The sequence below is a fragment of the Mustelus asterias genome, chromosome 20 (genome assembly GCF_964213995.1).
Source record: "Mustelus asterias chromosome 20, sMusAst1.hap1.1, whole genome shotgun sequence".
Lineage (NCBI taxonomy): Eukaryota > Metazoa > Chordata > Chondrichthyes > Carcharhiniformes > Triakidae > Mustelus > Mustelus asterias.
Window position 1 is genome coordinate 5,639,634 of NC_135820.1, and position 23,605 is coordinate 5,663,238.

Genomic DNA, 23,605 nt, shown 5'->3' on the forward strand with positions numbered 1-23,605 from the left:
GTATGAACCCTACTCGAGATTTGTGACAATACTGTGCCTTGAAGAAATGTGTTTGTGTCATGTTTCTTTTGAAGGAATGTTTTTTATTCAGCTCTGATAACGGTGCTGATTTGTCTGCAACTGGCAGCCCACATGCTGAACCTGCAGAAGAATAATTGTTCTGAGTTAATGGGTGTTTGTTTTAATCTGAGCGAATGCATTTTAGTTATGTTTAGGGTTTTCCCCCTGGGGTTACAGAGTAGGGATTAATTAAGTTGATTGACAAGAGAGGGTCATGTGAATGGGCAGAGCGAGACTTACAGAAAGACAAACAGGCAGTTGTTGTTTGAATTTGCAAGGAGCAGCAGCTCTTTCTCTCTCTCCCTCTCTCAGAAATTAAAGCCTGGTGCTTGTTAGAAAATAGTTATCTCCCTCCAGAGGTTTGCAAAAGGCAAGAGGTGTTTTCTCCCCCCGCCCCTCTCTGGAGTTCTGTTGTTTGAAGCCAGGTCTCTCTCTGGAGTTCTGCTGCTTGAAGACAGGTTTCTCTCTGGAGACTGCTGTCTGAGAGTCAGAAGACAGGTATCTCTCTGTTTCTGTGTCCAGAGGTGTTAAAAGACTGGAAACTCATGTAATCCTGTGTGATTTTGCTAACTGATTCTGAAGAGCAGTTTACATCTATGAAGAATATTGCTTAAATTGGGAAGTAATAGAGATAGGCTAGCACTTAAGAATTATACCTTGTCATGTTTAAGTATCTCAATTGGTAAAAGTTTTGCTAATTCTTTTTGTTATCGTTGACCTGCATTGTTGAATAAAGTTCATTTTAATAAAATCTTCTTCATGGGTCAATAGAATCACACCTGGAGGAAAACATGTCATTTTTATTTTATTCATTCATGGGATATGGGCGTTGCTGGCTGGCCAGCATTTATTGCCCATCCATTGTTGCCCTTGGGGGGCAGTTGAGAGACAACCACATTGCTATGGCTCTGGAGTCGCATGTAGGCCAGACCAGGGAAGGCTTGCAGATTTCCTTCCCCAAAGGACATAATGAAGCAGATGGATTTTTCCGACAATCGAGAATGGCTTCATAGTCATCAGTAAATGCTTAATTCCAGATTTTTAAAATTGAATTCAAATGCCACCCTCTGCCGTGGCAGGATTCAAACCCGGGTTCCCAGAACATTAGCTCAGTTCTGGATTAATAGTCTAGCGATAAATACCACTAGGCCGTCGCCTCCTCATATGCTTACTCGAATGACAAAATCAAAAACTGTCGACGTCTAGGCTAACTTTATAATAAACCTTTGAGTTTCTGATCTGAAGTTTTAAATGTATAATTCCCTCCAGCACTGACACCCAGTAACGGCAGTGCGTACCATCTACAAGATGCGATGCAGGAACTCGCCAAGGCTCCCGAGGCAGCACTTTCCAAACCTACGATCACTACCATCTAGGACAAGAGCAGCAGATACCTGGGAACACAGACGTCAGCTCACTCCCACCTTTTCAAGGGGCAATTAGGGATGGGCAATAAATGCTGGCACGGCCAGTGATGCCCACATTGCGTAATTAAATAAAAATCATTGTGATTCTCAGTTATTCTTTCAGTGAGGTAACACTGACCTCAACCCCTGTTCATGTTTGCTTTAGTTAATACCTAACCTGGTTCACTAACCAGGCATTTCTAGCTGCTCTCTATAACAGGAAACATCATTACCCTGGCAGGATGGAGAGAGTCCAACTCATTGCCCTGGCTGTCTGGTTATTCCTACCCGCCGGTGAGAGTGAATTTTATGATCTGTGTTAAATACCTCTACACCATTTGTGGCCTTTGACAAGGTACCGCATGGTAGGTTGTTGCATAAAGTTAAATCTCACGGGATCCAGGGTGAGGTAGCCAAAACTGGATTGATGACAGAAGACAGAGAGTGGTTGTAGAGGGTTGTTTTTCAAACTGGAGGCCTGTGACCAGCGGTGTGCCTCAGGGATCAGCGCTGGGTCCACTGTTATTTGTCATTTATATTAATAATTTGGATGAGAATTTAGGAAGCATGGTTAGCAAGTTTGCAGATGACACCAAGATTGGTGGCATAGTGGGCAGTGAAGAAGGTTATCTTGGATTGCAACGGGATCTTAATCAATTGGGCCAGAGGGCTGACGAATGACAGATGGAGTTTAATTTAGATGAATGCGAGGTGATGCATTTTGGTAGATTGAACCAGGGCAGAACTTACTCAGTTAATGGTAGGGCATTGGGGAGAGTTATAGAATAAAGAGATTTCAGGGTATATGTTCATAGCTCCTTGAAAGTGGAGTTACAGGTTGGCAGACTGGTGAAGAAGGCATTTGGCATGCTTGGTTTCATTGGTCAGAACATTGAATACAGGAGTTGGGACATCTTGTTAAAGTTGTACAAGACATTGGTGAGGCCACACTTGGGATACTGTGTACAGTTCAGGTCACCTATTATAGAAAGGATATTATTAAACTAGAAAGAGTGCAGAAAAGATTTTCTAGGATGCTACCAGGACTTGATGGTTTGAGTTATAAGGAAAGGCTGGATCAACTGGGACTTTTTTCCATAGAGCATAGGAGGCTTCGGGGTGATCTTTTAAAGGCCTATAAAATAATGAGGGGCATAGATCAGCTCGATAGTCAATATCTTTTCCCAAAGGTAGGGAAGACTCATACTAGAGGAACGTACAGGGTAAATGGTAGGACTCTGAAGAGTGCAGTTGAACAGAGGGATCTGGGAATACAGGTACAGAGTTCCCTAAAAGTGACGTCACAGGTGGATAGGGTCGTAAAGAGTGCCTTTGGTACATTGGCCTTTATAAATCGGAGTATCGAGTATAAAAGTTGGAGTGTTATGGTAAGGTTATATAAGGCATTGGTGAGGTCAAATTTGGAGTATTGTGTACAGTTTTGGTCACCTAGTTACAGGAGGGATGTAAATAAGATTGAAAGAGTGCAGAGAAGGTTCACAAGGATGTTGCCGGGACTTGAGAAGCTGAGTTACAGAGAGAGATTGAATAGGTTGGGACTTTATTCCCTGGAGCGTAGAAGATTGAGGGGAGATTTGATAGAGGTGTATAAGATTTTGATGGGTATAGATAGAGTGAATGCAAGCAGGCTTTTTCTGCTGAGGCGAGGGGAGAAAAAAACCAGAGGGCATGGGTTAAGGGTGAAAGGCGAAAAGTTTAAAGGGAATATTAGGGGGGGCTTCTTCACGCAGAGAGTGGTGGGAGTGTGGAATGAGCTGCCGGATAAAGTGGTAAATGCGGGGTCACTTTTAACATTTAAGAAAAACTTGGACGGGTTCATGGATGAGAGGGGTGTGGAGGGATATGGTCCAAGTGCAGGTCAGTGGGACTAGGCATAAAATGGTTCGGCACAGACAAGAAGAGCCAAAAGGCCTGTTTCTGAGCTGTAATTTTCTATGGTTCTATGGTTCGAGAGGGCATGGGTTTAAAGTGAGAGGGGAGAAATACAAAAGGGTCCAGAGGGGCAATTCTTTCACACAGAGGATGGTGAGTGTCTGGAATGAGCTGCCAGAGGTAGTAGTAGAGGTGGGTACAATTTTGTCTTTTAAAAAGCATTTAGACAGTTACATGGGTAAGATGGGTATAGAGGGATATGGGCCAAACGTGGACAATTGGGACTCGCTTAAAAAAAGGGCGGCATGGACAAGTTGGGCTGAATGGCCTATTTCCATGCTGTAAACCTCTATGACTCTATGACCATGATGAAATTGTTCATTTGAATGTTTTGAAGCAGCTCAGAGTGTAACATGATGTATGCAGAGTAATTGAATGTTATTGCTCTTTCTGTGATGGTTACTTTGAAATGGTGGTAATGTTCTTTCAGATGTTGTACTAATAAAGTATATCTTGCAAAAAAAAAATTCTCATGTTGCTATGGGGAGGTTTCAACAGGCAGGGGAGGGTAAGTTAATTATAGCTTCAGCAATATTACTGATATTGATCCTGATTTTACACCCTGCCCTATCCTGCCTCTGTCTCATTTTCATTTAAATTTCTTAACTTCCCCCCCCCCACCCCCTGTAGTTGAATCTCAACCTCTGACCATCTCGGTGAGTGAGAGTCGTGTGAATGCAGCAGCTGGAGATACTGTGCTCCTGTCTGTGAGGCCGTCCATGGAGGTGAGGAGTGGGACCTGGAAACACGATGGGAACGATGTCATAGTGTGGATCGGGACAAGTGTGGAAATAAATAACAATTACACAGATCGAGTGGAGTTAGTCCATAACCACTCTCTCCTGCTCAAGTCAGTGAGTGTTTCAGACAGTGGAGAATACACTGTTACCATGAACTCCTACTCTGACACAACAGCAAGTGCCAGAATCAACCTCCTTGTTTTCGGTGAGTCACAACAATGTTTTCTTTGTTCATATCATGAGGAAATAATGAACAACAATCCTTGTGTTCACAGGCTGCCTGGAAGAAGTGAAAGAGTCACATCATGAATATCGCAAGTCGAAATCTGGCAGTGAACAGAGGAACAAGGAGCAAGAGAAGGCCATTCAGCCCCTCTAGTCAGCTCTGCCAATCAATAAGATCATGACTGATCTGACAGCAGCCTCAAGTCTGCACCCTGCCTACCCCCGTTAACATTTACTCCCTTGCTTATCAAGAATATAGAACATAGAACAGAGAAAAACTACAGCACAAACAGGCCCTTCGGCCCACAAGTTGCGCCGGTCATGTCCCTACCTACCAAGGCCTATATATAGGCTTACCTATCACCCTCAATCCTATTAAGTCCCACGTACTCATTCAGAAATCTCTTAAAAGACCCTATCGAGTTTGCCTCCATCACCACTGACGGCAGCCGATTCCACTCACCCACCACCCTCTGAGTGAAAAACTTACCCCTGACATCTCCTCTGTACCTACTCCCCAGCACCTTAAACCTGTGTCCTCTTGTTCCAGCCATTTCAGCCCTGGGAAAAAGCCTCTGAGAATCCACCCGATCTATACCTCACAACATCTTGTACACCTCTATCAGGTCACCTCTCATCCTTCGTCTCTCCAAGGAGAAAAGACCGAGCTCCCTCAACCTATCCTCATAAGGCACGCCACCCAATCCAGGCAACATCCTTGTAAATCTTCTCTGCACCCTTTCAATAATTTCTACATCCTGTAATGAGGCGACCAGAACTGAGCACAGTACTCTAAGTGGGGTCTGACGAGGGTCTTATAAAGCTGCATCATTATCTCCCGACTCCTAAACTCAATCCCTCGATTGATGAAGGCCAGCACACCATATGCCTTCTTAACCACCTCCTCTACCTGCGAGGCCGATTTAAGAGTCCTATGGACCCGGACCCCAAGGTCCTTCTGATCCTCTACACTGCTAAGAGTCTTACCCTTGATATTATACTCCTTCATCCCATTTGACCTGCCAAAATGGACCACTACACATTTATCCAGGTTGAAGTTCATCTGCCACTTCTCCGCCCAGTCTTGCATCCTATCTATGTCACGCTGCAGCTTCTGACATCCCTCCAAACTATCCACAACACCACCAACCTTCGTGTCGTTGGCAAACTTACCAACCCATCCCTCCACTTCCTCATCCAGGTCATTTATGAAAATGACAAACAGCAAGGGTCCCAGAACAGATCCCTGGGGCACTCCACTGGTGACCGACCTCCATTCAGAAAAAGACCCATCTACAACCACTCTCTGCCTTCTGCAGGCAAGCCAGTTCTGGATCCACAAGGCAACAGCCCCTTGGATCCCATGCCCTCTCACTTTCTCGAGAAGTCTTGCATGGGGGACCTTATCGAATTCCTTGCTGAAGTCCATGTAAACCACATCTACCGCTTTTCCTTCGTCAACGTGTTTAGTCACATTTTCAAAGAACTCCACCAGGCTCGTAAGGCACGATTTGCCTTTGACAAAGCCGTGCTGACTACTTTTGAGCATACTAAACTTCTCTAAATGTTCATAAATCCTGTCCTTCAGGATCTTCTCCATCAACTTACCAACCACTGAGGTTAGACTCACCGGTTGGTAATTTCCTGGGCTATCCCTATTCCCTTTCTTGAATATAGGAACCACATCCGCAATCTTCCAATCCTCCGGAACCTCTCCCGTCTCCATCGATGATGCAAAGAACATCGCCAGAGGCTCTGCAATCTCTTCCCTCGCCTCCCACAGTAACCTGGGGTACATCCCATCCGGTCCCGGCGACTTATCTATCTTGATGCTATTCAAAATTTCCAACACATCCTCTTTCTTAATGTCGACAAACTCAATCTTCTCAGTCTGCCGCAATCCTGTAGTACAACCACCCAGGTCTTTTTCCATCGTGAATACCGAGATAAAGTATTCATTTAGCACCTCTGCTATTTCTTCCAGTTCTGTACAGACTTTCTCACCTTCACATTTTATCGGTCCTATTCCTTCACATCTCATCCTTTTACTCTTTACATATTTATAGAACACCTTAGGGTTCTCCTTAATCTTACCTGCCAAGGCCTTCTCGTGACCCCTTCTGGCTCTCCTAATTTCCTTCTTAAGTCCCTTCCTACAAGCCATATACTCATCTAGATCCCCATCATCACCTAGCTCTCTGAACCTATTGTACGCTTTCCTTTTCCTTTTGACTAGGTTCAGCACAACTTTCGTGCACCATGGTTCCCGTAACCTACCAAAACCTCCCTGTCTCATCGGAACGTTGTCATGCAGAACTCCAGACAAACAATCATTGAAAATCTGCCACCTTACTTCGGTACTTTCCCTCGAGAATGCCTCCTTCCAATTTACGCCTCTAATCTCCTGCCTGATGGCTTCATATTTCCCCTTACTCCAGATAAGCACTTTCCAAGCTTGCTTGATCCTATCTCTTTCCAATGTTAACGTAAAGGAGATATGCCCACTTCTGCGTTAAAAATGTTCAAAGACTCTGCTTCCACCAACCTTTCAGCAAGAATCTCAAAAGCTCACCACACTCTGAGTGAAAAAAGTTCTCCTCATCTCCGTTTTAAATGGGCGACCCCTTATTTTTAAACAGTGGCCCCTCATTCTAGATTCTCCGACAAGAGGAAACATCCTCCCCACATCCACCCTATCAATACCTCCTCAGGATCTTGTAAGTCTCAGTCAAAAATGCATTTTATGATAAAAGGTTTTGAAGCAGGTTCCAAATGGAAATTGGAGAAATGCTTGAAAAATATTAAGTTGCTGGGCTGTGGGGAAAAGCAGGGGAGTAGGGATAATTTCACTTTCAGTGGGCCAGGCCAGACACGGTGGTTTAAATGATCCCTTTGCATGGTGCCCGATAGAATGGGTTTCTTCCAGATGCTCCGGTTTCCTCCCACAGTCCGCAAGACGTGCTGGTTCGGTGCAATAGCTATGCTAAATTCTCCCTCAATGTACCCGAACAGGTGCCAGAGTGTGGCGGCTCGGGGATTTTCACAGTAACTGCATTGCAGTGTTAATGTAAGCCCAGTTGTGACACTAATAAATACATTTTAAAACGTTAAACTTCACACCATCCAGTCTACCCCAGAGTAAGCAACTTCCCATATTTGGTTAACACAGGAAGTTCAGATCACAATTCCCAGACCAGGTCCTGACTCAGAGTAACTTTATGACCTGCATCTGGTTTTAACTATAAGTTGACCAAAAATCCTAGCATGCTTAAATCTCAGCCAAAATAGCCATTTTGAAGCCAATGTTGCCATTATTGTTGTTAAAATCATTGTTATGTCATTCTTTCTCCATTTACACTCGAATGTCATTGTGACTTATGGGCATAACTGATTTGGGAAAACACGTGTACGATCAAACGTAAAGCTGGCTTTGTGGATCATTCTGTCTGTGATACACATGGTCTGGTTTATCACTTGTGCAGATTGAGAATGAAGACCCGCCGATTTCTACCACGGGCACTTGATCCACAATGTCAGGTTTTACACCAACCGGCAATTTGATAATCTATCCCACACCAATGGGTGACACGGTGGCACAGTGGTTAGCACTGCTGCCTCACAATGCCAGAAACCTGGGTTCGATTCCCGGCTTGGGTCACTGTCTGTGTGGACTTTGCACATTCTCCTCGCGTCTGCGTGAGTTTCCTCCGGGTGCTCCGGTTTCCTCCCACAGTCCAAAGATGTGCAGGTTAAGTTGATTGGCCATGCTAAATTGCCCCTTAGTGTCAGGGGGTTAGCAGGGTAAATATGTGGGGCTACGGGGATAGGACCAGGGTGGGATTGTGGTTGGTGCAGACTCGATGGGCTGAATGGTCTCCTTCTGCACTGTAGGGATTCTCTGATTCTATGACCTCCGAGGAAGAGGGAAGTTTAAAATTAAATGACACAGTACTAGTCGTCCGATACGTGTATGTTCCTGAAAGATGTGGTGGGGCTCCATACAGATGGAGCCATTTTATCCTCTTTAAAATGAGATAATTCCATCCAAGGTTGATGATTAATTCCCCGTTTCCATTTGTATTCACAGAACCAATCTCCTCTGTGTATATCACATCCAATGTTTCAAACCCAGTGCGAGAGAATGTCTCTGTTTGCCTGACATGTCATGTAGTTGGAAATTGTAGCGAAATAATTTGGTTATTCAATGGGGGCGTTGTGGACGGCAATGAGAGGATCATACTTTCTTCAGAAAATACCACTTTGACGATAATTGGTGTTGATGCAACCAACGTCGGTGACTACCAATGCATTGCACGCAACCCTGCTAGTGAAAAAGCATGATGTGGAGATGCCGGCGTTGGACTGGGGTAAACACAGTAAGAAGTTTAACAACACCAGGTTAAAGTCCAACAGGTTTATTTGGTAGCAAAAGCCACACAAGCTTTCGAGGCTCTGAGCCCCTTCTTCAGGTGAGTGGGAATTCTGTTCACAAACAGAACTTATAAGACACAGACTCAATTTACATGAATAATGGTTGGAATGCGAATACTTACAACTAATCCAGTCTTTAAGAAACAAAACAATGGGAGTGGAGAGAGCATCAAGACAGGCTAAAAAGATGTGTATTGTCTCCAGACAAGACAGCCAGTGAAACTCTGCAGGTCCACGCAACTGTGGGAGTTACAAATAGTGTGACATAAATTCTGATTCTAGGATCGCATGATAAAGACTCAGGAGGAAAAAAGCAGAAATATTTATGTGAAATAGTGTGACATAAACCCAATATCCCGGTTGAGGCCGTCCTTGTGTGTGCGGAACCTGGCTATCAGTTTCTGCTCCGCGACTCTGCGCTGTCGTGTGTCGCGAAGGCCGCCTTGGAGAACGCTTACCCGAATATCAGAGGCCGAATGCCCGTGACCGCATTCGGCCTCTGATATTCGGGTAAGCGTTCTCCAAGGCGGCCTTCGCGACACACGACAGCGCAGAGTCGCGGAGCAGAAACTGATAGCCAGGTTCCGCACACACAAGGACGGCCTCAACCGGGATATTGGGTTTATGTCACACTATTTCACATAAATATTTCTGCTTTTTTCCTCCTGAGTCTTTATCATGCGATCCTAGAATCAGAATTTATGTCACACTATTTGTAACTCCCACAGTTGCGTGGACCTGCAGAGTTTCACTGGCTGTCTTGTCTGGAGACAATACACATCTTTTTAGCCTGTCTTGATGCTCTCTCCACTCCCATTGTTTTGTTTCTTAAAGACTGGATTAGTTGTAAGTATTCGCATTCCAACCATTATTCATGTAAATTGAGTCTGTGTCTTATAAGTTCTGTTTGTGAACAGAATTCCCACTCACCTGAAGAAGGGGCTCAGAGCCTCGAAAGCTTGTGTGGCTTTTGCTACCAAATAAACCTGTTGGACTTTAACCTGGTGTTGTTAAACTTCTTACAGTGAAAAAGCAAGCGGACTCTACTCTTTACACATTGAAGGTGAATACAGTGAGTTTGCATTATTCCTGTAGAGTAATACATTCTAAACATTGTCTAATAACTGCGGCTCCTTGGGACATTTTGCTGCTGTAGATATTATTAGAATCCATTTGTTTCAGCGAGAATGCCTCACTGTCAGCAACTTGACGGAGATTCCATTCCTCAATCCTTCAACTCATGTTCTTACACCGTAACTCGCCAGAAGTGTGAGCTGATGAAGGTGTGGCGAGGACAATTGGGTATCCGAGACCTGAGAAAACGGCGGATCTGACACTTTCATCTCATTAAGCAATGAGGTTTAGGGTTCAGAAGGAAACGAAGGAATAATCGGAAAGGAAAGGCAAAATGGATACCACGAATCCTTCACCTCCCCGAGATATCGATCGTTGCCTCTTCCCCACATAATTACCCCACCAATCCCCTTAACCTGCACATCTTGGGATACTAAGAAGCAATTTAGCATGGCCAATCCACCTAAAGTACACATCTTTGGACACTCTGGAGCAATTTAGCATGGCCAATCAACCTAACCTGCACATCTCGAACACCAAGGGGCAATTTAGCATGGCCAATTCACCTAACCTATACATCATGGTCCACGGGCGCGATTGACGCCTTCCGCGACCGCTGGGCGCCGCAGGGGCTGGGGTGTATTATCGACCCCGATAATCACCTTTTGGTTTGACGTTTTAAGTTTCCTTTCGACTTTGATTTTGGTTCGGGCTGTTCCCCCCTTCCTTTTGGGGAGCCGCCCCTTTTACTTTGTCCCTAAGTTAATTTGAGTTCGTTTACTTGATTGGTGCCGAAAAAGCTACATCATGGTCCACGGGCGCGATTGACGCCTTCCGCGACCGCTGGGCGCCGCAGGGGCTGGGGTGTATTATCGACCCCGATAATCACCTTTTGGTTTGACGTTTTAAGTTTCCTTTCGACTTTGTTTTTGGTTCGGGCTGTTCCCCCCTTCCTTTTGGGGAGCTGCCCCTTTTACTTTGTCCCTAAGTTAATTTGAGTTCGTTTACTTGATTGGTATCAAAAGAAATACATCATGGGACACAAAAGGGCAATTTAGTATGGCCAATTCGCCTAACTTACACATCTTGGAACACGAAGAGGCAATTTGGCATGGCCAATCAACCTAACCTGCACATCTCGAACACCAAGGGGCAATTTAGCATGGCCAATTCACCTAACTTACACACCTTGGAACACTAAGGGGCAATTTGACATGGCCAATCCACCTAACCTGCACATCTTGGAACACTAAGGGGCAATTTAACATGGTCAATTCACCTACACATCTTTGGACTGTGGGAGGAAACCAGAGCACCCGGAGGAAACCGATGCAGACAAGAGAAGAATGTGCAAACTCCACGCAGACAGTGACCCAAGCCGGGAATTGAACCCGGGTCCCTGGCACTTTGAAGCAGCAGTGCTAACCACTCTAAAAGGTTTGCATAGTGGGGTAAATACGTGGGATAGGACTTGGGTAAGGTGCTCTGTCGGAGAGTCGGTGCAGACTGAATGGCCTCCCTCTGCATTGTAGGGATCCTATGATTTTATGAAATTCAACCCGCCAATTATTGCCTCATGAGTCTATTCCCGATCAGGGGGTCAAAGGATAGGGCAGAAGGCGGGGTCAGGATATTGAATTGGATGATCAGACTTGATCATAATGAATGGTGGAGCAGGCACAAAGGGCCGAATGGCTTCCTCCTGCTCCATTTTCTACGTTTCCATCAGTAAAGTGATGGAATTAAACAGAGGAAGAACCTCATCACACAATGGCTAATGGGATGGGAAACCCACTCCCTCAAGAAGTTGGAGATATTTCGGGGTTGAATTGATACTTTCAACAGGTACATTTGCTAAATTAAGGTTAGATAATTGTGTCAAATGATATGGAAGAAAAGCAGAGAAATGAAATTGAGTGACAGACCAGCCACACTCTAATTTGATGCTTCACAAATATTTTGGAGGAGTGATTCCCAACTGAATGCCTCAGACACCCAGAGTCAAAATTCCGGGGTGTGGAGAGTTGTTGAGCTGAGTTGGAGTGGGGAGGCTTCAGTTGTTGAGGGTTGTGGGGTCGGCGGCGGGGGGGGGAGGGGGGTGCATGAGTTCTTCCTCAGTGGGGGTTGGTGGTGGTTAAAAAGACAGGTGCCAGAATCTTACCGCCCGCCCACCATGGGAATCGGAGCGGCCGAGGGGCGGACAACGCCAAAGTCTGTTGACCTCTGGCAGGATTTCACTGTTTTGAGATGAGGAAGGCTGTAAAATCCTGCCGAGGGTTTCTACAAAAAACCCCAACACCTATCCGTTCACGGGCTTTTTTCACAGCAGCAATTGCACCTCAGGGAGGTGTCCATTAGGCCATGTCCACCATGAAAAAAAGGTACCAGAATTTAAAGGGACCTGGCTATTAAAGTTCAGCCTTTGCTAACTCCCCAAAGGCTTCCCAAACTGTAGGCCCCAACCCCTCCCTGGACTTGCGAGTACGGCTGACCTAAAATCTCAACTTGGGAATCCATGGAGGGGTTGGGGCCCATGGTTTGTGAAGCCCTGCTCCAATTCAATGAAAGAATAGGCTCAAGGGCTGAATGGCCCACTCCTGTTGCTATATTACTTAAGTTTAATACAGGACTAAACCAAATCCTGGGGCAGGACTTTACAGCCTCGCTCGTCTCAAAACCATAAAATCCCACCTTGGTCAACCGGGTGGCATAGCAGCACAGTGGTTAGCACCGCTGCCTCACAGCGCAGGGACCCCAGGTTCAATTCCAGCCTCGGGTCACTGTCTGTGTGGAGTTTGCACATTCTCCCCGTCACTGCGTGGATTTTCCTCCGGATGTTCCGGTTTCCTCCCACACTCCAAAGATGTGCAGGTTAGGTGGATTGGCCATGCTAAATTGCCCCTTAGTGTCAGGGGATTAGCTTGGGTAAATGCATGGGGTTATAGGAATAGGGCTGGATGGGATTGTGGTCAGTACAGACCCGGTGGGCCGAATGGCCTTTTCTGCACTGTAAGGGTTCTATGTCCATGGGGTTACGGGAACAGGGCCTCAGTGGGATTGTTGATGGTGCAGGCTCGATGGGCTGAATGGCCTCCTTCTGCACTGTAGCGACTGTATGATCTCTATGACCTTTCCATGGTCCACCCCTCACCCGCTCCAATTCCCGTGGCGGGTGTGGTGGTAAAATTCTGGCCCTGGTCACAATTGATCACCCTCGACAGTAGCTATGGAAACAGTCATCTCAGCGTCAATATCTGAATTTATTTAAACTCAGCAGGAATAATCAATTTGCTAATGCCATTGTATGTTTTTTAAACTCCTCTCTTTCAGATGCTGAAAGCTGCAGCAGCGACAAATGGATCGCTGCCGTGGCAGTTTTGGGAGTGATCTCAGTCGCTGCTCTAGTCACTGTCACTGTACTGGTCTTCAAAATGCAGAAAATGGCACAGGAGGAAAGGTCAGGTGAGTCAACTCTGCTCCGAAAATGATTTGTTCTCTCTGAACACTGAACAGCTACTCATGTTGATTGATATTAAAACAGTAACAAGTTATATCAAATAACCCTGACACCAACAGTTTAAAATATGGATAACAATGAAAGCACGGGACAAGATCACACACGATGTTAACTAAGTGAAACTTCATATTGTGTCACTATTATCATCAGCTGGAGAGCTCGCAGAGAAAGATGCTACTCTGTTCGATAATTTAGTTCAAGCACAAGTGCGATTCAGCTAAGTCTGTAAACGTGTCCACCAAAGTTTCCTTTTGTAGAATCCCTACAGTGCAGAAGGGTCTGTACCAACTCTCTGACAGAGTATCTGACCCAGATCCTCTCCCCCACCCTATCCCCATAACCCCACATATTTCCCATGATTAATCCCCCTAATCTACAAATCGTTGGACATTAAGGGGCAGTCTTAACATGGCCAGTCCACACAACCTACTGTAATAAGTCTTTGGAGGAAGAAGTCACTTCACCAAAATCCCTTTATTTACAAACTCTAGCAGTACACAGAGTGCTAGCAGTTAGCAATCTACCTCCGGGGGTGTCAGAGGAACTGACACTCCAGTTAAGTACAAGGCAAAGACTCCCTGATTGGCCCATCAATTGGATCCTTAATCAGGGAGCTCATACTCCAAGAGGCCGACCTCAATGTCCTGATTGAAGTCATTACACCTACACATCTTTGGACTGTGGCAGGAAACCGGAGCACCCGGAGGAAACACACGCTGACCCGGGGAGAACGTGCAAACTCCACACAGACAGTCACCCGAGCTGTGAATCAAACCTGGGTCCCTGGCGCTGTGAGGCAGCAGTGCCAACCACTGTGCCACCATGCTGCCCATTGACTACGCTTAGTTAATGCTGAATAATGGGTGAGAGGGTGACTGAGTTAGATAGTTCATCCAACCTCTTTTCTATCCTGTTTATTAACTTATAGCGACAATCATGATGAATAACAGTATAGAAAATAACTTATGGTGCGGCAAGAATTTAATAAACTGACATTTGGAAGAGAATGAGAAAGGAAAGGAGTCGTAGGAACAAGAAGAAGGAAAAATAAGACAATCAGCAGCAATCAGAGGGCAGAAGGTCTTTCTCAAACAATACCTGGAGATGAGAGATGAACAGGAGCGGGATCATTCGATGAGGCACAGAATAACAGAATGGTTGGAAAACATGATGGGGGCCATACGGCACGTTGTGTCTGTGTTGGCTGTCTTCAAATGGGCAATTTGCCTGTGCCACGCCCCTCCCCGCCTTCTCCCTGTAACCCTCCACATTTCTTCCTCTTGAGATTCTAACGCAATTCCCTCTCCAACGCCGCGATTAAACCTGCCTCCATCGCGCCCTCAGCCAGATTTCAGATTCCACCAACTTGCTGCCAAACAAACCCTTTCCTCACGTCACACGGCTTTTTTTCTTTTGCCAGTCACCTTAAATGGGTGTCTGATTGCTTTTCGATCATTCCGCCCGCCCGCTCATGGGGACATACACTGCCCCCTCTCCTTTCCTTCTCCCCTATGTACTCTATGAACGGTATGTTTTGGCTGTGTAGCGCACAAGAATCAATACTTTTCACTGATCCCAATGCTTGTGACAATAATAAATCAAATCTAATCAAAATTTCCAACTCCCCATCTATTCTGCCCAGACTCCTCATCATTTTGAACACCTTTCTCAAATCTGAAGAAAAAGCTTGAGCCCTGTGTTTGATGTGATTTCAGGACACTTCACTCTTCCGACAGTAAGCGGATCACTCAGTGCATTACCAACATATGAAAACTGCAGTCCACCGGTAAACAAGGAGGTAAGTACTTCTGTAAATCCGGTGGTTAGTTGCATCTGTTAACCAAGGGATGTTGCGACTGCTGTCATGGTATTCCAGAATAAAAAGGAAAGTCAGAACTGAGGGAAACTGTCTCCGATGATAAAGAAGGTCGGGAACAGGAGCACAGATTCGATTAATCAGGGGGGAGAAAAGAATCGTAGAGCAGACAATTATTAATCCGGACAGCTGGTTGTTAACAACCCAGAATGCATTCCCTGTGGAAGTAGCTGAGGCAGATGGAATGGTATCCTTCAAAAGCTAAGTTACAGTTTATTTATTAGTGTCTCAAGTAGGCTTACATTAACACTGCAATAAAGTCACTGTGAAAACCCCCTTGTCACCATCCTCCGGCGCCTGTTCAGGTACACTGAGGGAGAATTCAGCATGGCCAATGCACCTAACAAGCACGTCTTTTGGACTGTGGGAGGAAATTGGAGCATCCGGAGGAAACCCAAGCAGACACAGGGAAAACATGCAGACTCGACACAGATAATAACCCAACCAGGAATTGAACCCACGTCCTCGGCATGGTGAGGCAGCAGTGCTAACCACTGTGCCACCAGAAAGTTGGATGTTGACTTGGCAATGAAAGAGATGGCAGGGTGGTTGGGGATGAATGGGGGAGTGGGTCTGATTGGATAGTAATTTCAATGAGCCAGCACAGTCACTGTGGGCGGAATGACCTCCTGCTCTCCTATATAATTCTATGAATTGCTGAAGGCTAAATAATGAGGCAGTGTGTCTGATTTGCTTACCTTATTTGGTCTGCATTTTCCTCTCATTCCTTCAATAGGGAGTTGTTATGGGAAGAGGCAGCAATAGATATCTTGGGGAGGTGATGGCATTGTGGTATTGTCACTGGGTTAGTAATTCAGCGGAATTCTCTGAGGATCTGGGTTCGAATCCTGCAGATGGTGAAATTTGATTTCAATTTTAAAATAAGTATCTGGAATTAAAAGTCGAATGCCGATTATGGTACAAGACCATCTGGTTCACTAATCCAGGGCAACACGGTGGCACAGTGGTTAGCACCACTGCCTCACCTCATCAGGGTTCAATTCCTGACTTGGGTCACTATCTGTGCGAAGTCTGCACGCTCTCTCCGTGTCTATGTGGGTTTTCTCCGGGTGCTCCGGTTTCCTTCCACAGTCTGAAAGATGTGCTGGTTCGGTACATTGGTCGTGCTAAATTCTCCCTCAGTGTACCCGAACAGGCGCTGTCAGGTCAATTGTTTAATGTGTTTTTTTAGGGGGGTTTCATGGATCAAAGTTGCTGTGCCTTCTGAAGTCTTAGTTCTTCACATTTTGATATTCCTCTTCAAGCCCTCAAATGTGGTGATTGTCATACATTATGCACCTGGAGTGACTGGTAGTTATATGTTTAGGGGACTCACTGCTGGATTCAACCTGTGTTCCTTTAAAACTGTTGGATGTGCTGCCTACATAAAGTAATCAGTTTTCAAACAAGAATACAGCTCCTCTTCTATTTTTGTCCTTGGTTTCTTTAAAAAAATAAAGTGAGGCAAAAGTTAGTCCTTCTCAGGATTCACATTTGACACTGTTGATACAGCCATTTGTATTATCTCCAAAGCATGAACATGGAATCCATGCTTTCCAGGAGTCAATCCAGTGATGCTTCCTTTCAGAATCACAGGTCCATCAGCAGCTTGCTTGAATTAGATGATGCCGGTCACCTCCCTGGTTTCCTTCAACATGCACACTGAACCATAGAACCATAGAACCCCATAGAAAATTACAGCTCAGAAACAGGCCTTTTGGCCCTTCTTGTCTGTGCCGAACCATTTTATGCCTAGTCCCACTGACCTGCACTTGGACCATATCCCTCCACACCCCTCTCATCCATGAACCTGTCCAAGTTTTTCTTAAATGTTAAAAGTGACCCCGCATTTACCACTTTATCCGGCAGCTCATTCCACACTCCCACCACTCTCTGTGTGAAGAAGCCCCCCCTAATATTCCCTTTAAACTTTTCTCCTTTCACCCTTAACCCATGCCCTCTGGTTTTTTTCTCCCCTCGCCTCAGCGGAAAAAGCCTTCTGGCATTCATTCTATCTATACCCATCAAAATTTTATACACCTCTATCAAATCTCCACTGCTTTATCTTGCTCGCTAACCAGCCACTGCCTGACCTTTACCTGCTGCCCCCCTGTTAAAATTAAACCCCCAGGAACTTCAAACTGATGCTGTGGTGACTCGAAGAGTACAAAGCTGTGGTCCAATACGATTAATGTCACAACTTGTTCGCATACATGTTTGCAAGTTCATCTGTGAATGGTGCAGATTTCCCTCATTCAAGGTCGATCGTTCATCCAACCCCCGCCCCAATTTTCCCATAGCCATTAATGGCAGGAGACAGGAAAACCTCCCATAATGTGCCCAATCCTCTGGTTCAGCTCTTTCCATAGTACGGCAGAAGGGATTGCTTACTGGGAAATTGCACAGTCAGTTTCACCCCCGTCCATTTCACTTGTTAGGATGTTTGCATCTTGGATGCAAATTTTATTTTCCAAGATGGCGCCGGAGCGAAGCAACTTCTTGCAAGCTGTGGCCAGCATACCTTCATATTCTGTCTTTTACTCTCGTTCTATGCTTCTAAAACTTCACTCTAACTCTTTTAACACTACATTCTGCATTCTCTCGTTTCCTTCTCTATGAACAGTATATTTTGTTTGTATAGCGTGTAAGAAACAATACTTTTCACTGTATAGTAATACATGTGACAATTATAAATCAAATCAAAGGATACCCATGATTTCCAGATCCCAAGTCCCACACTGAGAGTTCTTTCATTCATGCATTGTTAGCGTTAATACTTTTAACGGTAGAATCACATTTTCCAAGAGGTGTAATTGAGAACATTGCATCTCTTATTATCTTTTGCAATATTTATAATTCCTTGCAGCAAAGATGGAGAAATCAGGATCAGAACGATTCAAACTACATGGTATGTTTCCACTTTCCTTTGTTCATTTCGGGCATCTTTATTGGTGAAACTAATAGAAATAGACTTTTTTTTGTCTCTCTTTCTGAAGGCCCTCCAGTTCAATGACGAGTCAGTTTATGATCAGCTTGACAGGTACGTTATTTTCATTGTTCCTGAATCATTAAACAAAGTACATTTAAATAGTCACTTGGTGGTACAGAGTTTGAGAATTGCTGAAAAAAGAGACATGCTGTCGAAGCTTTTCATCTGGCACTCATCAGGTCAGATTAACAAGAGTTTCGAATCTCAAAGGCAGAAGCAAATTACACGAACAGTTTAAGTTTAAATTTATTTATTAGTGTCACAAGTAGGCTTGCATTAACACTGCAATGACGTTACTTTGAAAATCCCTTATCGCCACACTACGGCGCCTGTTCAGGTACACTGAGGGAGAATTCAGCATAGCCGATGCACCTAACAATCACATCTTTTGGACGATGGGAGGAAACTGGGGCACCCGGAGGAAACCCACACAGGTGCAGGAGAACTTGAAAACTCCACACAGACGGTCACCCAATCCAGGAATCAAATCTGGGTCCTTGGCGCTGTGAGGCAGCAGTGCTAACTGTGCCACCGTGCCGTCCCCATTTTAGTATTCTTGCAAATCGGTCCTGCTGCATTGAACAGATCATGGCATAGTGGTAACGTCACTGGACTGGTAACCCAGAGGCCCAGGCTAATATCCTTGGCAGAAGTGTTCGAATCCCACCACGGCATCTGGTGGAATTTCAATTCAATTGATAATCTGGAATTGAAAAGCTGGTCTCAGTAATGGTGACAGTGAGTTGACTGATGGAGAAACCCTTCTGATGTCCCTTTAGGGAAGGAAATCTGTCATCCTTTATCTGGTCTGTCCTACATTTGACTCCAGAGCCACCATGCTGTGGATGGACTCTTAACTGCTCCTTGAGATGGTGTGGCAATTCATTCATTCAGTTCAAGGACAATTGGGGATGGGCAAAAAAATGATGTCACTTGCCAGCAATCCCCCATCCCAACAAAGAATAAGAACAAAGCCGAAAAGCTCCTACAGCCTGTCTCAGCAATTTAACTGTTATTACTAGTAGATTTTCAATCCACCCCCATCCCCACCAGGATCAGATAGAATGAAATTCGGGCGGTAGGTCTAATGGGCGCTCCATCTGGAATACCCTTTGGCAAGTCTAACAGCTGATATCGGGGGCAGGAAGGAGTGTTGGGCAGCTGGGTAGGGGACTGCCCATTTGCTGTTTCCCCCACACCCACCCTCACCAGCCCACACCCCATTTAAAACACTTGGGTCATCAAAGTCTCAAAGAGACCGGTTTAAGCAGCTCTCTCTGAAAGTGTCTGGAGACATTTTTATAAACTGAAGGTCCTTTCTTGGTGAAAGTTGTTATCCATCCCAGATCACAACAGATGCAGGCTGTGGGAATGTAGGCAACATTTAACCTTGCCTGAGTGCAATCTGTTTCCCTCAAAAATCTACTCTATTCATAACAGTTGTGAAAATACATCACAAAATATTCAGACTTGGAAATTAAGAAAGTGCAATAAAATTCAATTTGACTCCATACTCCATCGTGCCTCAATATATAGAAACATAGAAAATGAAGCAGAGTAGGCCACTCAGCCCTTCAAGCCTGCTCCACCATTCATTTTGATCATAGCTGATCATCCAACTCAATAGCCTGGTCCCTCCTTCCCCGCTTTACCTCAAGTGTTACATCTAACTGTTTCTTGAAAACATATAGGGCGGGATTTTACAGCCACACTTGACCCGAAACCATAAAATCCCGCCCAACGTCAACAGACCTTTCCATGGTCTGCCCCTCGCCTGCTCCAATTCCCGTGGCAGGCGGGAGTAAAATTCCAGCCACAATGTTTTGGCCTCAACCACTTTCTGTGATAGGGAATTCCATAAGCTGACCACTCTCTGGGTGAAGAAATTTCTCCTCATCTCTATTCTTCATGGTCTACACTGTATCCTCTGACTGTGACCCCTGGTTCTGGACACCCCCACCATTGGGAACACCTTTCCTGCATCTACCCTGGCTTGTCCTGTTAGAATTTTATATGTTTCTATGTGACCCCCACTCATTTTTCTGAACTCCTGTGAATACAATCCTAACTGACTCAATCTCTCCTCACACGTCAGTCCTGTCATCCCAGGAATCAGTCCGGTTAAACATTCTTTGCACTCCTTTTACAGCAAGAACATCCTTCTTCAGATAAGGAGACCAAAACTGCACACAATATTCCAGGTGTGGCCTCACCAAGTCCCTGTATAATTGCAGCGAGACATCCCTATTCCTGAATTCGAATCCTCTTGCTACAAAGGCCAACATACCATTTGCCTTCTTTACCACCTGCTGTACCAGCATGCTTACTCTCAGTGACTGGTGCACAAGGACACCCAAGTCTCGGTGCACATTCCACTCTCCTAATTTATGGCCATTCAGATAGTAATCTGCCTTCCTGTTTTTGCTACTGAAGTGGATAACCTCACATTTATCTACATTATGCTGCATCTGCCATTCATTTGCCCATTCACTCAGCCTGTCCAAATCACACTGAAGGATCTCTGCATCCTCCTCACAGCTCACCCTCCCACCCAGCTTTGTGCCACTGCGGGATTCTAGAGATTTACAATGTACATTGCCTGGCAGACAAGGGCATGATGATTTCAAGTTTAAAATGACAGAAAATGCAATAGAATTCAACTTTTCCCTGTGAAACACGTTCCATTCTGAGCTTCCTCAATGCCATTAAAATACTCTTGCTAAATTTCCCTTAGACCCATCCTTATTGACCATTTAGTGCAAGGGGGTAAGGCCACATTTAATGGTCTTGTTTGTGGTTGGTGTGTAGTATCGAGTGAGTGCTGCAGTATCAGGGGTGCTGTGGTTTGAGTGGAATGTTTTACCACCGCCTCTCAGGACATGCATTCAACATCCCATAGGACTATGGACAAAGTGCTGGAAAATGGGAATCGAATGGATAGTTGCTTGATTTCTGACACAGACACAATGGGCCGAAGGGCCACTTTTTGTGCTGTGAGTTCCATGGCACTGTTCCCAAAGAGAACTAGGGGAGGAGACCCAGGTCAATGTTTATCCTTCAAACCAACATCGCTTTAAAAATAAAATGATTATGTGGCCATCAGCCACCATTTTTGCTGGATCTTGCTATGCACAAATTATCTGTCGCGTCATTAGCGTTGTAACAGCGACAACAAAGGGAGGTGATGGCCTCGTGGTATTATGGCTAGACTATTAATCCAGAAACTCAACTAATGTTCCGGGGACCTGGGTTCGAATCTCGCCACTGCAGATGGTGGAATTTGAATTCAATAAAAAATATCTGGAATTAATAAGCTACCGATGACCATGAAACCGTTGCCGATTGTTGGACAAAAACCAGTAACGTTCACTAATACCCTTTAGGGGAGGAAATCTGCCTTCCTTACCTGGTCTGGCCTACATGTAACTCCAGAGCCACACTGATGTGGTTGACTCTCAACTGTCCTCTGAAATGGCCCAGTGAGCCACTCAGTTGTTCAAGAAGATGGCTCACCATCATCTTCTCAATGGCACGTAGGGATGGTCAATAAATGCGATGCCCGTGTCCCATGAATGAATAAAAGAAAATGAAGGGGTGAGAATATCCATCTGTTCACCCCGGCTGGATGTTCCGGCCCCATCAATGGCACACCCCCTGCTCCGGGGGGTTCTTGGCAGCTTGGGCTGAATTCAATGGTGGACGCGATGGCCTAGTGGTATTATCGCCAGTCTGTTAATCCAGAAACTCAGCTAGTGTTCTAGGAACCCGGGTTCGAATCCCGCCATGGCAGATGGTGGAATTTGAATTCAATACAAAATATCTGGAATTAAGAATCTACTGATGACCATGAAACCATTGTCGATTGTCAGAAAAACCCATCTGATTCACTAATGTCCTTTTGGGGAAGGAAATCTGCCGTCCTTACCTGGTCTGGCCGACATGTGACTCCAGAGCCACAGCAATGTGGCTGACTCTCAACTATCCCTCCAAGGGCAACTAGGGATGGGCAGTAAATGCTGGCCAGCCCATGTCCCATGAATGAATTTTTAAAATCCCATTGACAGCAACGAGACTGGAAGATTCTACCACCAGTCAATGCCAGGCCACCTCCCGCTGCCGGGAAACAGGCCATGGCCATGCTAAATTGCCCCTTAGTGTCAGGGCGACTAACTCGGGTAAATGTGTGGGGTTATGGGGATAGGGCCCAGGTGGGATTGTGGTTGGTGCAGACTTGATGGGCCAAATGACCTCCTTCTGCACTGTACGATTCTATGATCATTGAGTCATAGCCATTTGGCCCATCGAGTCTGCACTGTCTCTCTGACAGAGTGTCGTATCCAGGCCCTTTCCCCCACCCTAGCATGGCCAATCCACCTAATCCGCACAGTTTTGGACTGTGGGAGGAAACGGAAACACCCGGAGAAAACCCATGCAGATACGGGGAGAATGTGCAAACTCCACACAGACAGTGACCCGAATTGAACCTGGGTCCCTGGCGCTGTGAGGCAGCAGTGCTAACCACTGTGCCACCATGCTGCCCTATAAATCACCATAAATGCACATCACCAAGCATCTCTGAAAATGCCCCGAGGGTGCTATGTCAATGCAAATCTTTCTCTTTTTAACCTGTCAGCTGAACTCGCTCTGAAGGGATGGCGGGAGGGCTGCTGGCCAAGCCAGTGAAATCAGCCGATGCCAAGAGGGTGTGGGAAATCCATCGGGAAGGCTGGAGAATGGGACGGTCAAACCCACACCACATCGAACTGGAGTCTGCTGAAACTGACAACAGAAACTGATCAGTCCGGGGACGAGAGCGCATCAAACCATCCCGCTACCCCGTCACCTCGTGGGATCCGGAACAGAGTTATACCATCACTACACCGCTATAATCTATCTGAGGGCCAGCACTACTTCTCACTGTTAGTCTCAGGTGTCAGGTTTTGCCTAGAGCATTGGAAATTGAATTATAATGATTGTTCCAGTAAGAATGATTGGGTACCTGTAGTGATATTTTAAAAAAAGAGAACATGCTGGATAAACTCTGCAGGTCTGGCAGCATCTGTACGTCATTTCCCTTGCCCTATCCGCGTAACTCCGCACATTCACCATACCTACCCCATCTAACTGACACTTATTGGGACACCAAGGGGCAGTATAGCCAATCCACCTAACCTGCACATCTTTGGACGCTAAGGGGCATCTGTGGAGAGAGAAACAGAGCTAACAGGCAAGATTCGCTGGCCTCCCCATGGCATGTTTCTCAGCCATGGGAGGTGGCCCATCACTGGCCGGATTTGGGGTGTTCTGGTCCCATTGCTGTCAACGGGGACTGGA

At 45.6% G+C, this 23,605-nt stretch overlaps 2 long non-coding RNA genes across 3 annotated transcripts; both read left to right on the forward strand.

The window, feature by feature from the left end:
- Positions 1–1,706: 1,706 nt before the first annotated feature.
- LOC144508392 (uncharacterized) lies at positions 1,707–8,714 on the forward strand. The gene is made up of 3 exons (XR_013500273.1): positions 1,707–1,760; positions 4,050–4,364; positions 8,472–8,714. It is a non-coding gene; the product is annotated as an uncharacterized LOC144508392 (long non-coding RNA).
- A 4,490-nt stretch (positions 8,715–13,204) lies between these two features.
- Positions 13,205–23,238, forward strand: LOC144508390 (uncharacterized). 2 transcript variants are annotated; one of them, XR_013500272.1, is made up of 5 exons: positions 13,205–13,351; positions 15,122–15,204; positions 18,149–18,190; positions 18,279–18,322; positions 22,905–23,238. It is a non-coding gene; the product is annotated as an uncharacterized LOC144508390 (long non-coding RNA). The 2 variants fall into 2 exon arrangements; XR_013500271.1 differs by lacking the exon at positions 18,149–18,190.
- Positions 23,239–23,605: the final 367 nt, after the last annotated feature.